The following is a 14,328-nucleotide window of genomic DNA, read 5'->3' on the forward strand; positions in this document are numbered from 1 at the left end:
GAGCCTCCCCTCCCCTCTGCGCTGTGTGGCTGCCCAGCCTGAGAGGCATTCTCCTCCTTTGGGGTTGAGTTCCTACTGTGTGATGTTACCAGCATCTCCCCCAGCCCTGGCAGAGGTGCCAGGCGCATAGCTGTGTTTGTTCTTTATAACTGACTGAATTCTATTTATTGATCTTCTAAAATGGAACACAGTTGCTGTTAATGTTTTCTTTTTCTTAAGCTTGTGAGATCTTTGAGTGAGATGGGAAGGGAGTGGCTCTCAATGTACAAAAGATTCAAGGAAGAATCAGAATCCCTCCCATAAAAGTAAGGAAATGGCTTTTACTTCCAGTTTAAGCAAGACACAGTGGAGAGTCTCAAATCTCAAGGTTGCGGTAAAGACTGTCGCGAAGCCTGGTTAGAGAACCCCTTTCCACCCAAGTCCTGGGTGGCAGAGGGAACACTGAGGACCCCGATCCAGTCACTTTCCTGACAAGGAGACCGAGGGCTGAGGTGGAACGTGATGGGCTTGGGCCCCAGGCTCAGACCCGATCTCCCCTCCTACGCTCCAGCTCTATGCTAACATATGAAATCCAACTTGTCAAATAGATATGTGATTTTAAAACCCTTAACACTCGTATCCCTCAACCCTGATGAAGAGACATGACCTCCCTGTGTGCCCAGCTGCCTGGCAGACCTTAGGGACAACTTCCCGTGGGAAGGACCAGTGATGCCAGCTCCCTCCTCCAGCTCCCCTCAAGGTCACCAAAGTCCCCACACACTTCCCTCCAGTCCTCTGTCACCTGGCTCCCCCATCCTAGCCTTACCTGGATTTCTCATTCCCTAAACATTCATTAATTTAACAAATATTTATTGAGCACCTACTCTATACGAGGCTCTTGCTGGGAGCTACGGCTATAGCGGTGATTGTGTCAGCCTGAGACCCTGGCCTGCTGTCATGTCTCTTTTTCACTAGGGTCCAGGGAGAGAGCTTTGAGTATCAATACTCAGCCCAGGGTGGGCCCTGCCTGAGTGGTACTCAGCCCTGATGTGGGCCTCGGGAAGTTTCGTCTTTTTTTTAATTTAAATATTTTTTTTCAAAAACAAACAACTTTTTATTAAAGTATAGTTGATTTACAATGTGGTAGTTTCAGGTATACAGCAAAGTGATTCAGTTATTCGTATATATATATATGTCTGTTCTTTTTCAGATTCTTTTCCATTACAGGTTATTATAAGATATTGAGTATAGTTCCCTGTGCTATACAGTAGGTCCTTGTTGTTTATCTATTTTATATAGAGTAGTGTGTATCTGTTAATCCCAGACACCTAATTTATCCCTCCCCCATCTTCCCCTTTGGTAACCATAAGCTTGTTTTCTATGTCTGTGAGTCTATTTCTGCTTTGTAAACAAATTCATTTGTATCATTTTTTAAAATTCCACGTATGTTACAGCATATAATACTTGTCTTTCCCTGCCTGACTTACTTCACTTAGTATGATCATCTCTAGGTCCATCCGTGTTGCTGCAAATGGCATTATGTCATTGTTTTTACGGCTGAGTAGTATTTTATTATTTTTATTTATTTATTTTGGGCCATGTTGGGTCTTCGTTGCTGCACGCGGGTTTTCTCTAGTTGCGGTGAGAGGGGCTACTCTTCGTTGCGGTGCCCAGGCGTCTCATTGCGGTGGCTTCTCTTGTTGCAGAGCATGGCTCTAGGCACATGGGCTTCAATAGTTGTGGCATGTGGGCTCAGTAGTTCTGGCCCGCGGGCTCTAGAGCGCAGGCTCAGTAGTTGTGGTGCATGGGTTTAGCTGCTCCGTGGCATGTAGGATCTTCCCAGACCAGGGCACGAACCTGTGTCCCCTGCCTTGGCAGGTGGATTATTAACCACTGTGCCACCAGGGAAGTCCCAAGTATTATATATATATATATATATATACATACATACATATAGTAAATAATGCTGCTAAAAGCAAATATTATATATGAATGCATACATATGGAATCAGTAAAAACGGGTATAGACAATCTTATTTACAAAGCAGAAATAGAGACACAGATGTAGAGAACAAATGTATGGATACCAAGGGGGAAAAGGGGGGTGGTGGGATGAATTGGGAGATTGGGATTGACACCAATTGTTCATTGCAGCATTATTTACAACAGCCAGGACATGGGAACAACCTAAATGTCCAATGATAGATGAACGGATAAAGAAGATGTGGTACATATATACAATGGAATATTACTCAGCCGTAAAAAGGAACGAAACTGGGTCATTTGTAGAGATGTGGATGGACCTAGAGTATGTCATACAGAGTGAAGTAAGCCAGAAAGAAAAAAACAAATATCGTGTATTAATGCATATATGTGGAATCTAGAAAGATCTTACAGATAAACCTATCTGTAGGGCAGGAATAGAGGCATAGACGTAGAGAAGGGACATGTGGACACGGAGGGAAGAGAAGGGTGGGACGAATTGGCAGATTAAGTTTGACGTAAATACACTACCGTGTGTAAAATAGATAGCTAGTGGGGACCTACTCTATAGCACAGGGAGCTCAGCTCTGTGCTCTGTGATGACCTAGGTGGGTGGGATGGGGGGTGGATGGGTGGGAGGGAGGTCCAAGAGAGAGGGGATATAGGTATACATATGGCTGATTCACTTCATTGTACAACAGAAACTAACACAACATTGTAAAGCAATTTTACTCCAATAAAAAAGAAAGAAAAAAGAAGATATATATACACTATTGATACCAGGAATAAAATAGATAACTAATGAGAACTTACTGTATAGCACAGGGAACACTCCTCAGTGCTCTGTGGTGACCTAAATGGGAAGGAAATCCAGAAAAGAGGGGATATATGTCTACGTAGAGCTGATTCACTTTGCTGTACAGTAGAAACTAACACATCTTTGTAAAGCAACTCTACTCCAATGGAAAGAAAAATCCTCTGTGCTCCACTGAACGCCTGATCTATTTACTGTCTCCATAATTTTGCCTTTTCTAGAATGTCATGTCGTTGGAATCCAAATACAGTATTGCAGCCCTTCAGACTGGCTTATCTCACTTAGCAATATGCATTTCTGGTTCTTCTGTGTCTTTTGTGGCTTGCTAGCTCGTTTCTTTTTTTCTCTAAAAAATGAATGAACATAACATCGTAAAGCAAGTATACTCCAATAAAGATGTGGAAAAAAATTAAAAAAATGAATGATATTTTTGTGACTGCCATGCATTCGTGTGGTTCAATATTCAAAAGGTACCAGAGTCCCCCTCTTAATCCCCTCCCCCAGGCACCTGCTTCTCTTCCTCGGAGGTAACTGATGTGAACACTTCTTGAAAGAACATCCTTCTGAAGATGATTTTATACATAGAGAAGCATTTTTCTCCGTCCTCTGTTTTCATTGTGTTAAAATACACATAACACAAAATTTACCATCTTACCTTTTTTAAGTATACAGTTCAGTGGCCTTAGTTTCATGAAATACCTTCTGCAGCCATCCCTGCCAGCCATCCCCATTACACTTTCCTTCTTGTGAATTGGAAACTGTCCCCGGGAAATATTAACTCCCCATCCTCCCCTCCTCCAGCCCCAGGCACCCACCATCCTACCTCCTGTCTTCAGGATTTTGATTACTCTAAATACCTGGATCGTTTCTTTTTATCATCGAATAATACGGGAATCCTTTTATAGAGCCTCCGGTGATTTGACGGGGGAGCTGGATTGAGCCCTTGGGCTCTTCAAAGGGTCCCCAGCCTGGTGAGCTTGCAACACCCTCCTTCAACCTATGAACAGCCCACTGGGTTCCCTTTCCTTCCCATTTTTGTAGCTGGTTGATCTTTTTAAAATTGATTTTTATTGTAGTATAGTTAGTTTCTGCTGTACAGCAAAGTGAATCACCTATATGTATACATATATCCCCTCTTTTTTGGATTTCTTTCCCATTTAGGTCACCACAGAGCATTGGGTAGAGTTCCTTGTGCTATACAGGAGGTTCTCATTAGTTATCTATTTTACACGTAGTAGTATATATGTGTCAGTCCCAATCTCCCAGTTCATCCCACCCCGGCTTCCCCCTGTGATAACCATAAGTTTGTTCTCTACGTTGATCTTTTATTTTCTTATTTTCCGGTGTTGGCATATCAGCTGCCCCTCCAGCCCCCCACCATGTCCCCACCTGTACTGTGAGATACGCTGCATGTGTCCTGTGGGCTTGGTCATCACTGCGCTGCTCCTTGGTGGTCAAGGAGCTGTGTGCTCCTCAGTGTGCCCATCTGCGCAATGGGTGTTAGATCTGCCGAGCAGGTATCTGTGGGCTCCAGGGGACTCAGGTTATAAGCTCTCTGCCTGTCGGGGGATGGTGCATTCCCACCGTGTTTTCTCTGGCTCCTGTGTGGGGTCCCTTGCGGGTGGTTCGTTCCTTCTCAAGACAGCAGGGAACCAGGGGTCTGGGTCTGCCCGTGGGGAGTGTGTGAATCAAAGGAACCGGCCGCAGCTGAAGCAACCTCGCCTGGATTCTTAATGCGGCCTCTTGACAGACCGATTGTGTAACGGCATTCCTCCCAAGGAAACACGTCTGCCCCCTCCGAGAAGGTGCGAGAGCTTCCCAGACACTGAAAGGGCCCTGCTGGGTAAATTAATTCTTCATTATTCCGTTCCCGGGGCTCCCACGTTGGCTCAGTGCCCGGCACACAGACGCCCGCCTGCACCGGGTCGCCCAGACGCGGGGGGCTCCAAGTGCCAGGTAGTCTCGGCCGTCCATAGAATCAGAGGATGAGTTCAAAAATGCAAATTCCCATCCATCCCTTGCCTCCTCCGCCTGGGACAAAGGGGCTGTTGTTGACATGCGAGCGGGCTCTCTAGTATCTAAATATTTTACCCCTAAGGACGCATAGGGTCACGTCCATCTGCACACGACAGCTTTGAGCAGGGCTGGGGTTCCTCCTCCGTGGTCATTGTTTACCCCTCAGCACCTCTGAGAACACTCCCACGGGACCGGAAATGCCACCTGCTGTTAAGACTTCCCAGTGGGGTCATCAAAACCCCGAAACTGGCCAGACTCAAAGCATCAAGAGCGCAGCGCCGACCTTGATGTCCCAGAAGTGGGCGTCCTGGGGGCACGGCTGCCGCGGGTCATCCCAGGCAGGGACAGGATATATCTTTACCGCGATGGAGCACACGCTGGAGGCTTTGCCTGCGAGTGAACCAGCATCCCTTCTCCCGTCTTTCCTACCCCCGCCCCCCTTCATCCAGGCTAGAGGCGGAAGTCCATCACCCCACCGATGAGCTGGGGGGTCCTCGGCCAGCTACCGAGGACCCTCAGTTTCCTCATCTGTAAAAGGGGGATGGTGATCTTGCATCCCCACGTTGGGATGTTGGGAATGGGAAGCGTTTGGGACGTGCCTGGCCTGGGGAGGAGCTCAAGAAACGGTGCCTGTTTCATCCAGTTGCTTTTCTTACTGATTCAAGAAACCATCACCTGGCCTGGGTGTGGGGGTCCCTGCCCCAGTGGGGTGGGCGGTGGGAAGGTCGTGAACAGGAAAAGTGCGGTCAGGGAATCCCTTCTAGGCGTCACCAAAGGGCCCTGAGTTTGGAGGTGACAATCAGAGCAGTGAGGTGGCCACAGTCACGGACACGGACGCCAGGCACCCAGCTTCACAGGCGAGGCTGCCCATTACCAGCTGGGGCCCCAGTTTCCCCAAATGTGAGACGCAGGCGGTGCTGGCGGCAGCTGCCCGTGGGGTGGTCTCGTGGATTAAATGAACGAGTTTGTGGGTGACGCGAGACAGCCTCCAGCAAGTGCGTCGTGGTGTTTATTAATACATAACTGTGTCTTCACCGTCACGCGGCTGGTATCACGGCGCCCAGAGGCCAAGACAGAGGACACAGAAGTTGATGGGGATTTTGTCCCTCATGGGCCTGAGGTCAGTGATCCACGCAGGACTCTTCTTGGAAGTGAGTGATCGGGAGGCTAGAGCAGGAAGCTCTCAGGAAGCCTTGTCCCTCCAGCCGCTGTCTCTCTGGGCTCCGGGCTCTTCCTGCCGCTTCCTTCCCAGGGCAGCAGGCCGGGAACCCAGAGCTGCTGGCAGGAGGCGTGGGCCGTTTCATGCACCTTGGGATGAGAGCGAGGTACAGGTGAGGCCATTGTTCTGGAGCTCGGGTGGGGATAATGCGTCCTGACAGCCCGGAGGACGGCCCCGCCAGCCTGGCTCGAGCCCCAGGGCGGCCCTTGTGGGCACCCGAGTTACAACACATCCTGTGAACGCTCTGGCCTCTTCATGTGTTTCCAGCGCTGGCGGCTTGGACACACCTGGGAGCGGCATGGCCCATTCACCAAGCGCTTTGGCGAAGGTCACCAACAGCTGGGGACAGAGCGTGTATTGTCAAGGGCGCCAGCCCGGCCTCTGTGCCTGCTGGCTGCCCCAACCACAGGAATTCCTCGAGCTCACCCTCGTTCACACCAGCCAGGCACCCACTCCCACCGGGGTTGGCCTCCCTCCCTCCCTCCCTCCTTCTCTCCCTCTGATGCTACCTTCAAGCCGGAGGCTGCAGCCTTGGCCAAACGAGCCTCGCCCACCATTTTCCACAACCTAATTGCCGCGCTGTGTCTGTGATGGGCACAGACCCAGGGCCCAGTCCTGCCAAGAATTTCCCCGTGTGAATACCTGCACAGGGCATCTCCTGTGGGAACCGGGAGTCACCCAGGGCCTGGCGTTTGTCCCCGGCTGTCTTGTGACATTAGGCAGATCAAAGCCCCATTGTCAACAGTTGTGTTCGCTCTGTTCGTCCGCTTGGAGCCCGTGTCCCGGGACTGCCCTTCCCTCATCTCAGACGCAGGGCGGGAGCTGACCCCCGGGACCGTGCTCCTGTTCCAGCTCCAGCACTCCTTCTGGAAGGGGTCCCACCGAAAGTGAATTGTCTTTTCTGAGTCTGAGGCCAGGCACACCCTGACGAAGAATGAGAACTCGGGGCAGCCCAGCTCACCCAGTGTCTTCAGAGCAGCAAGCTCTGACTTGGCTCTGCATGTAGCAGCTCAGAGGGGGAGAAGAATGTCACCGATGCTGGAATCACTGCCGGAGCTGGCGATGGGGGAATGGCAGCAGGAAGGGGCTGGGGGTGGCCGCCCCAGCTCGGCACCCCTTGGAGAGCAGGCAAGGAGGAAGGAACACTTTGACAAGCACGGAACACAGACCGGTAGGAAGGCGTCAGAGCCTCCCAAGTCCCACCATTTGTGCCCAAAAGGGGGGCAATCAAATGATTCAACTACCCGAGGGGCAATGTATGAGCTCGGGGGATCTTGTCACATCTCACGGTCCGTAGATCCATTGGTATGGGCTGCCTGTGCACGTGCTGAGCTGGGGGAGGAAAGGGCGCCCTGATGGATTAGTAATGTCTGTCCGGGAGCCAGTCTCTTGGTGACAGTGTGTGCGCCCCGGCTCTTCTGTGTTAGTCAGGAGAAGCTAGGTTTTGTTGCGATAACAAATAGGCCTCCAAATCTCAAAGGCTTCATGCCACAAAGGTTTGATTTTCTCTCACACAGAATCCAAAGAGAAGGGGGCAACTTCTCAGGGCATCTGTCCTCCCTGTGGTGAGTCTGTATCCAGGCTGTTTCATCTCAGCGTTCTGTGGGAGGATGGGCACACGGGGCTCTTCACAGCCTCAGCCTGGAAGTGACTTGGTACTTCGACTCACTTATTATCCAGAGCTACTCCTGGGCACTCTGCCCTCCCTGCTCCCTGGAAGTGCAGCGAGACTCTGGGAGGGAGGGGTGTGAATGGGATCCTGCCGGGTGTAGAATGTGGTCCCTGCCACACATGGTAAGATCCAATCTTCTTTTAGAGACGAGGGAAACGGTGCCTGGGCAGGGAGGTGACTTGAACCAAGCTGACGGAGGGAGCTGGCCGTGATCACAGTGTGGACCAGCCTAACTCCTGTGCTGGCATGGTTTTGGGTGGATCACAGTGCCACGCTGTCTAGATCCCCCTTTCCAGGCACTGCTCATCTGTCAGTCTGTGAACTCTGTCACCCAGAGGTTCCTTCTCTTACTGGGAAGTCCATTGGAGGGACCATGGACCTCGGCTCACTACTGATGGGTACTGTTCCCAGAAGCACCGTGTCCTCTCCAGTCAGTGCGGCATGACTGGGGGAAGGGCAGACCATAGGTGCCCAGGCTCCTGGAAGCACGAGGCCTGCCCCTTGACTGAGCGACCTCCCTTGTTCTCCAAAGACCACAGGAGCCGTACTCACACTTCGTATCTGTTACTGGACAGGAATCTTTCTGAGTATCATGACTTACACTCAGAAAGATTCTATAGCCAGTTACTAGAGCCAGTCAGTCAGAAGAATCTTTCTGAGTGTAAGTGGCTTATGCATTTGTTGAGAAGCCCAGGGATTTCAGCTTCAGGAATGGCTGAATCCAGCGGCTCAAATGATATCATCAGAACTCAATCTCACTTTCTTCATTTCTCATTTCTGTCTTCCTCTGAGAAGGCTCTAATGTCTGGATGGGCTCTGATTGATTTGATTGGGATCACATGCCCATTTCCAAATAAACCACAATAGCCAGGGGGCTAAGAAACACGGATTGATAACCCCTGGTCTGGGGAACATCCTTTGCATCTCTGGAACCTCATGGACTGAGAGAGGCTTGCACTGGGAGGGGCGCCAATGCACAAGAAACAGTGCACAGTGATGCCCCGTCTATTAGCAGGGGCACACGTGCCAGGGTCTTCCACGCTGGAGAAGTTGGAGAGCATTCTGCATCCAGGGCAGAGATGGGCATGGTTGCCCGAAGAGGCTGGTTAGGCAGAACTGAGGTCTGGCCAGGTGCGATATTGTGATTTTTAATAAGAAATATATATTCGGTCTTTGTCCCATTCCTGGTCCAGAGCCCCTAAAGCCCTTGGAATTTCCTGTGGAGAGAGCATAAAGGTGTCTTTTGTTATGTTAATAAGGTGGTTTTGGGAAATTACCTAAGGATGGAGGCTGGTTGTCAGAGGAGCCAACCACACAAACAGAGGTGAAAACTTTCAGTCCCACCTCCAAGGAGGGGAAAGGGGCTGGAGGTTGAACCCACCACCAATAGCTAATGATTTCACCAGTCATGCTGGTGCAATGAACCCTCCAGAAAACCCCAAAAGGATGGGGTTCCAGGAGCTTCCGGGTTGGTGAACACGTGCAGATTTGGGGAGAGTGGTGCTCGGAAACGTGGAGGAGCTCCACGCCCTTCCCCCACACCTCGCCCTGGGCATCTCTTCCATCTGGCTGTTCCTGTTATATCTTTTTATAATAAACCTGTAATCTAGTAAGTAGCATGTTTCCCTGAGTTCTGTGAGCTGCTCTACAAATTAATCGGACCCAAGGGTGGTGGGAACATCCAAACTATAGTCAGAAGCACAGGTGATAACTTGGATTTGCTACTGGCATCTGAAGTGGGGTCAAGGGCTCTTGTGGGACGGAGCCCGTAACTGTGGGGTCTGTGCTATCATCTCCAGGTCGGTAGTGTCAGACCTGAGTTGAACTGTAGGACTCCCAGCTCGCGTCTAAGAATTGCTCGGTGTGAGGGAACGACACGCACATCAGAATTGGTGTCAGTATCTTAGTTGGAACCAGAATCATACCAGGAAAAACACTGAGAGTCAGCCTAAGGAGCTGAAGTTTATCCTTCAAGCAGTAGGACCCACTGGGGGGTTTCAAGCACATGGGCCTGGTCTGATTCCTGCTGTGGACAGAATTCGACCGCTGCTCTGGGGTGTAGTATGGGTTGGACAAGGCAAGATGGCCAGAGGTAAGGGGGTTGTCCTAATAGCCGAATTGGGGCTGATTGAGTACCCGTTAAGCTCAGAGCTAAGAGTGGAGCTTAGCTTAGCTAGGAGCTGGGGCAAGCAGGAGACGAAGGGAGCGGGGAGGGTTGGGAGAATCACCAAGCCCTAACTTGGAGAATATCAGCTGTTCCGACCCCAGTCAAGAAGTGGGAAGGAAGCAAATAAAGCACAAGTTTTTCACAAAAGGCTCCGTGTTGATCCATCCACTATGTGCAGCCCCTCGGTCATAGCCTGATGACTCTTACTTTACACAAAGTGGTAACAGATTTTAAAACTTCTGTTCCTACTCAGTAGTAAATTAGGGACTTGTAAATTGGCTGTGTGTGTGTGTGTGTGTGTGTGTGAAAGAGAGAGAGAGAGAGACGGACAGCGAGATTTGGAAGGAGAAGAGCAGGAAGGGTAGCAGCTGAGATGAGATAAAGGAACGCTGTGAACTCCTTGGGGCCACTTGGTGTGGGACAAATAGTTTTACAAGAATCAATAAACCTTAAAGAAGCAAATCCCATTCGAGGGTGGGAAATTGTCACTAGTAGGTGTTGGTAGTTGCTGCCTTTGGCCACTTGAGGGCAAGACAATGGACAGTGACAGGGATGCACCTGGCTCTCTGTCTGGGTCTCCTCTGCTGACACCCCCTCATTCCTGAGAGCTGCACCCTCACACTGCTCCCCTCTGCCCACGGATGCCAGACCCTCCCAACCTGATGTGTGGGCTGCCCAGAGAGGAACCCACAGACTCCATGGGATGGGTGGGGGGATCCTACCCAGAAAACGTGGGTAGCATCACCCATGGGTGCACTTTTGCTGGGATCCTGGCCTCATTGGCTGCAAACCTGGCTGGGCTGGGCTCCAGACCTGACAGGGGACGGTTGTATAACCAGCAACACTGGACATCCAACCCCAAGGCCTCCTGGGAACACCAGGCTTTGCTTACTGGAGAAAAAAGGAAGGGAAGGGGCAAAGCCTACTGGTCCTGGGTCCCTTCCCACTTCCACCTAATGTGAGTGAGGGCAAGGGGGTGCTGGGTCTCCACTCCAGTACACGTGTGCACATTAACAGAGGTTCCTGGAGACAGATGTTATGGGCTAAGTTACGTCCCACCAATTTCCTATGTTGAGGTCCTAACCCCCAGCACTTCACTATGTGATCGTATTTGGAAAAAAGGCCTTTAAAGACATAATTAAGGTAAAATGAGGTCACTAGGGTAGGGCCTTTATCCCATAGGACCTGTGTCCTTATGAGAAGAGGAGATCAAGACACAGACACACACAGAGGGATGACCCTGTGAGGACACAGGGGGAAAAGGGTCATCTACACCACGAGGAGAGAGGTCTCAGGAGGCACCAGCCCTGCCCACACCTGGATCTCGGATTCCAGTCTCCAGGACTGGGAGACAATAAGTTTCTGTTGTTCAGCTGCCTGGTCGATGGGACCTTTGGAAAGGCAGTCCAAGCTGACTGTACAGACGCCTGGTTGCAAAGTAGGGGGTCTGCAGAGAGGCTGCAGGCTCAGGCCAGGGGAGAGCGAGTGCTGGGGACACAGGGACGAAGCAGGCAGGACACTCAGAGGCAAATGCCCACTACCTGCAGACGCTGATGAACAGCGTGTGTGCTGGGGACTCTGTGATGGACCCGCCTGGCCTTGGGCCAGAACACAGAGAGGTCAAAGCCACACTGGAGATTCCAGAGATTCCCGTTTTGAGGGATTTGCACGGCTTTAGGAAATCTAAGCCACGCCTCTCAGGTACTTCCCAAGCGCCCCCCTCTGTGATGCTCCCCATCTGGGTGCCCAGGACCCCAGAACACAAATAGCGGGGACCGCATCCCCGGTTCACTTGCTCCAGGCCTGGCCCCGACGCAGGTGTGCGCTTCCACATCACCTGTAACCATCACTGCAGCCTGGGACAGACGTCCTCACTCTACTATCCAGAGCCTGGGAAGGTCCCAGGAAGCCAGGGCCACACAGCTGTTGGGTGGCATGCCTGGGATTTGAACCCACATCCACTTGAAGCCCAGGCCCTCGGCCACTCAATCCCTGGCTGCGTGTGGACATTCAGCAAAGGGCAGTTCTTGGCCACTTTCGAAAGACTCCATGCGGTTTCTGGTGTGGGACCCTCGGCAGCTCCAGACCGGGCCCCATGCATCTCAGCTGGTCCCCTCGACCCCCAGCGTTGGGACCTGGGCTTTGGGGCACCAGGGCCCTGATGCAGGGAGAAGGTGTGGGGTTCAGGGCCTGGGGTCTCCAGGATGACCCCTCTGCTGGCCGCGAGGCCTAGCTTGTGGTCTCTGAGGGCCCACAGGGCTGGATCCATGGAAAGAGTTCTGGCCTTCTGTGTGCCCTGTTCCAGCCCAATCACAACACAAGTGGCAGTGAATTGCCCTGCATTCTGGAGCCGTGGCCACCGGCCCCTCCCTCTTGGGGTCCCTGCTTCTCCAGAGCAGGCTCTGGATTGGTCCCATGAGGACTCTGAGCCCCTGCAGACCCTGGGAAGCAGGCAGAGCTGTCAGGACCCCCAGTGGAGACTGAGGCCGCCCTTCCAACCCTGCCAGCCAGGGAGAAGGGCCAGAGCCACCACCCCGTGGGACACGCCATCATGTCGCTGAGCATCCCCGACTGGGGCTCTGCGTGGCCGGCGTCAGCGAGGGGGCACCTAGGAGGGCTGGTCCGGGAGGAAGGGAAGGCGGTGGGTTGAGTGAGTGCCTGGGATCAGAGTCACAGCAGGCAGGAATGTGGCCACTGAGAGAGCCACCTGCGTGACCCAGTGGAGGCCTGGGGTTGGTCTCTGAGTCTCGCCCAGGCTGTTCCTTCCACCTGGAAGGCCTGGTCCTTCCTCGGCTGGCCCTCAGCTCCTCTGGGAAGGGAAGTGGGGTGTGCTGTGTGCCAGCACTCTGCTCACAGCATCGTGTTCTGTCCTGCAAGGATTCCTCTGACTGCTCAGTCCCTTCCTCGGGCCACCCAGCTGGACTCACCTTAGGGTCAGCCAGAGGCCACCCCCACACCCTGCTAGTTTTAGACCTGGGGTTGATTTTCTGAGATTGCCTGGGAGGTATTTATGGGGGGAAGGGAGAGTCCCAAGAGGCAAGAAATTCACCCAGGAAATTGAGGAATCGGATACTTAGAGAAAAAACCCTTTCCCACAAGTGGCTGTGTCCCCTTGAACCTCCACACCTGTGAATTCCTGGCACTCACTGTTTATCTGCTGGAGATTAAAAATCTAAAAAAGTCAGCTGTTAGCATGCAAATCCCAGCAGAACCGGCCTGCTATGATTTGCATGGGAACCACAGCTCCTTCTGTGGCACAGCCCAGAAGGTTCCCAGTCTTCAGAACGGCCCCAACTCCCAAGCCAGGCAGGCCTTCGGGGGCCTAGGACAGTAGTTCTCAGAGTGGGGTCACCTGGCCACGAGGTAGAAATGCAAAGCCTCAGGCCCTCCTGATTACTGCATCAGAAACTCAGGGTAGAGGGTTGTGGAGAGGCGTTCCATGTTCATGGATTGGAAGACGCAATATTGTCAAGATGTCCGTTCTTCCCAACTTGATCTGTAGATTCAACAGGAGTCCAATCAAAATGCCAGCAAAACTGCTTCACAGCTATCAAGGAAACGACTCTAAAATCTAGGCAGAAAGGTATGGGTAGCAGAGCGGCCAACAGAATCCTGACAAAGGAGGAAACTTGGGGAGCAGGCTTAGCCATCTGTCTTAATGAGCCGTCCAGGTGAGTCTGGGGCACAGTCCTGAGAACCACTGCGAGAGGAAAAAAGCTGGGTGATGGTGCAGAGAGAGCCATGTCCTGAGGCCCCCTCCTTAGCAGAGCCCCTTTATATCTGCCCCCAGGGGCCCCTGCAGTCCTCTCCTGGTGGCAGTGGTCTGCGGTGTCTTTGATCCCTTGCCCATCCCACCCCCTGGTCTTTATTCATCAACCTACCTGGACTGAAGCCTCAAGGGCTCCACTCAGCCTGACTCACCTGACAGCTGACACCTCCATTCTCCATCAAACACACCCCAAAGTCCCTTTTGGGGCAGGGGAGGGAGCGAATCTGATCCAGTGGAGATGATGTTCTCTCTAGCATCAAGGATTGCCTGGGGAAAAGACAAGGAATAACACTTGTTTCTATCATATGTATTTAAGCTCTAATGTAATCCTGGCATCTCTCTCACACCCCTGCTGGCCACTGCTCTGGTTCATTCTGATATCTCCTCTCAGGACCAAGGGCACGTTCTTCCCCCTGGACTCCTCCTAAATTTCCAGCTGGTATCCTCTCCCAATGCTTCTCCCATACCTGCCACCAGAGTGGCCTTCCTAAAGCACAACCTTGTAAGACTTTTTATGTTGTGTACGTATGTGTATGTAATATGTATGTTGTGTACTCAACTTTTATTTTTTCTTAATGGCTTCTGGGTTTCCTATCTTGCTTAGAAAGACTTCCTGCACAGTGGTGTTATAAGAATATTTGCTTCTATGATCTTCCATATGTTTAGAGTTTTAAAAAAACTCCTTTACTTTGGATTCATTTGGAAATTA

The 14,328-nt window shown here is 51.8% G+C and overlaps 2 long non-coding RNA genes across 2 annotated transcripts; one reads left to right on the forward strand and one right to left on the reverse strand.

Annotated features, from left to right (window-relative positions):
• Window positions 1–5,779: 5,779 nt before the first annotated feature.
• LOC113611395 (uncharacterized) lies at window positions 5,780–6,881 on the reverse strand. Its single transcript, XR_003429449.1, has 2 exons — window positions 6,654–6,881; window positions 5,780–6,100 (listed from the first exon to the last, which is right to left on the reverse strand). It is a non-coding gene; the product is annotated as an uncharacterized LOC113611395 (long non-coding RNA).
• A 185-nt stretch (window positions 6,882–7,066) lies between these two features.
• LOC113611396 (uncharacterized) lies at window positions 7,067–9,294 on the forward strand. The gene is made up of 2 exons (XR_003429450.1): window positions 7,067–7,182; window positions 7,828–9,294. It is a non-coding gene; the product is annotated as an uncharacterized LOC113611396 (long non-coding RNA).
• Window positions 9,295–14,328: the final 5,034 nt, after the last annotated feature.

This window comes from Aethalodelphis obliquidens, unplaced genomic scaffold (genome assembly GCF_003676395.1).
Source record: "Aethalodelphis obliquidens isolate GAN/ISIS:26980383/991018 unplaced genomic scaffold, ASM367639v1 scaffold69, whole genome shotgun sequence".
NCBI classification, from domain to species: domain Eukaryota; kingdom Metazoa; phylum Chordata; class Mammalia; order Artiodactyla; family Delphinidae; genus Aethalodelphis; species Aethalodelphis obliquidens.